This window comes from Pundamilia nyererei, unplaced genomic scaffold, assembly GCF_000239375.1.
Source record: "Pundamilia nyererei isolate P.nyererei 1_Seehausen unplaced genomic scaffold, PunNye1.0 scaffold00259, whole genome shotgun sequence".
Classification (NCBI taxonomy): domain Eukaryota; kingdom Metazoa; phylum Chordata; class Actinopteri; order Cichliformes; family Cichlidae; genus Pundamilia; species Pundamilia nyererei.
In genome coordinates this window covers 509,944-512,728 of record NW_005187660.1, presented here as the reverse complement: position 1 = coordinate 512,728, position 2,785 = coordinate 509,944, and positions in this window count along the sequence as shown.

Below are 2,785 nucleotides of genomic sequence, written 5' to 3'. Positions count from 1 at the left end.
TGGAATTCCAATAAAACTGATTCGTGTTTGTGGCTGTAATGTGACAAAATGTGGGAAAGTTCAAGGGGGCAAAATACTTTTGCGAGCCACTGTAAAATGCTGCGCAGAGATCTTTCTCTCAGTTTTGGTCTGCTGACCACTTCGTTCCTGAAAGGCTTTTCTAAAATCGCCTACAGCGATAGTTTCTTCTTTGCTGGTTTTCTGTGGGTGGCTAGCTTGTATGCTCTCCACACATGTCATGTCACGGCCCCGGGTTTTAAGTTTTTGCAAGTTGATGTTTCTTTTCAGTTGTGAGAATGTTTTGTTCCTTGCATCTTTAGCATATCTGATTGGGTATGATCATTTGTATATAGTCAAGTCTTCATTTCTTGTTATTTTCAGTTACTGTTGAGTATATATTGTACTCCTTTCAGTTAACCCTGCCTCCCTGGTGTTCCCTGTGTATTCTCAAGTGCACATCAATGATGTTCTCTTGTTTGGTCCTTTACGTTTTATTTTAGTAGTCTAATGTCTCGTGTATGTAATATTTGGCTTTGCTTCCTGTCTAGTTTTCTTGATTAGTTGCAGCTGTGCTTCCTGGTGTTTCCTATCTCTGTAATTACCTTGTGTGTGTTTATAGCCCTTGTCTTCTTGTATGGTGCATTCCAGATGAGGTCGGAAGTTAGAATTTCCCAATTGGGTTTTTCATTTTCAACACCCACTCAACTCAGTTTTTCAAACGCCAGAGCAGTTCTACCAACCCCCAGTGAACAACAAAAGACGGCAGGAGTGAACATAAATGGTAGTACACTGTAAATTTGGGACTCGCTAAATGAGCCATACGGCTCCACAGCACTGACCAGGTCCTATCCCCCCTCCCAGTATTATGCTGACTTGCTAGCAATGCATGACTGGCTCTACCTTGCTAAGTATCTTTGTTTTTTAGATTTTACAGCTGGAACACACTAACTCAGCTGATTTTCACTTCTGAATTCCAAGGTAACTGGATCACAGCATATTGGGAGTGACGTCAACTGCCGTGTCATAATGACTACCCCAGTTTTGTATTTGTATCTTCCTGTGACTTTGGGTTCTCAGACAATGTCTTGTTTTTGATTTCCGTCAGACTTGACCCAGGGGAGTCTGGGTGTCTTGATATTTGTGGAAACAAGCTAAAACACTGAATTATCATGTCGATTAAAGTTTGTATTTTTCTCTTTCTCTCTTTCTGAATCAGTTGTTGAGTTTGCAAACATGTAGCTTTTCCCTTTATTTGGTTTCTTTTCACAGAGACAAAAATCCAAGTGAACTTCAAACGAAGCAGAGTGCTGGTGAACATGGAGAACAGCAGTCGCTAGCTCACTTTAGCTCTTTTGATTACTGTGTTGACATCTGCAGAAACAAACTGCCCCAAGGAGGAAAACGAACCAGAGTTTGAATTAAACAGACTGAACACTGAAGAGATGGCATGTTTAGTCAGTTAAAGGTGCTGCGCTGTTTAAGATATGAAGGCAGTAAACTGTGTATCAAAATCCTGCTCTAAAGCAACGATTGCTGCAAAAGTTCCACTTGCAGAAACTTGAGCTTCAAACCAACAAAACACTAAAGCAGTAGATTTTTAAAAATATATAATCATCATCTAGGCCTTTAACTGGAAAAATAATGCACTGACGTAATCCCTCCACATGTTTTCAGCGAAATAGTCTGTCCTGAGAATTTTAAAGTAAGACTTCAGTGACCAGTATACCTTCTTGAGATTTTTACATTAGAGAGAAACGGCCTGTGTGAGACCTGACATTCACTTGTGGCTATCAGCACAGTAAACCTGACATTTCTCCCAGGCTGTACTTTGTTCCTGCTACGACCACATCAAACGCCAGCAAATTGCTTTTAGCCATGTTGTGCCTGAACTTGCCATCTAAAATTCCAGTTTGCTCTGAATCAGCAGATGTGAGTAAACTGGCACCATCTGTCAGCGGATGTCTTGTAACATGAGTCAGGATGCAGGACTCGGTTTTAAAGACTCTGACCAGAACAGTTTACACTGCTGATGATTGTTATCCGAACAAATCGAATAATAAAATGCAATCTGCAGATTACTGCACCCAAAACGCAGCGAAATGAGTGATTTTTGGGTGCAACTTCAGTAAGCACGTCCCAATGCACAGTCTGGATATGTAAATTGTTACATGTGGTCTGCTAATACTAATCTCAAGCAAGCCAAGCTTCAGCTGACGGTCTACATGCAAAAGCAGGACTGGGAAATCTTTCTCTGAAATGACTCTCTCTGCGAAATCATGTTCTCCCCCCGCTTTAACCGACATACTTTGCAGTCTCCATTAAGACATGCGACTCAGGGAGCGGCAATATCAGGATGCTGGCTAGATGGAATTAGTCCGCCTCACCTCTCAGGGTCACAGTCTGCCACGCTTTAAAGTGCTTATAAAAAACATCTATTTCCATTGGACAAGAGAAGATTTCCTGTACCTGCCACTACTGTGCTGCTGGAGCCAGAGCGCACACTGGGTGCAGAGGTGGTCGACCACTTTCACAGGAGGTGTGAAATGACTGGGAAATTGGCTCGCTGTCCTAGAAAGTCCTTAAAGAGTTTTTTTCCCTCTCTTGATACTATTGATTCCCAGAAGCAGAAGACAGGAGGTCAGCGAAAGAGCTGGGCAGCTCAGATATATCTCGCACTCATGATATGTGAGCAGAGAGGATTATACAGGGTGGGCCATTTGTATGGATACGTTGAAACCAAGCACACCATTGTTTTTCTTGTGACATTACCAATAAGTTTGATGTG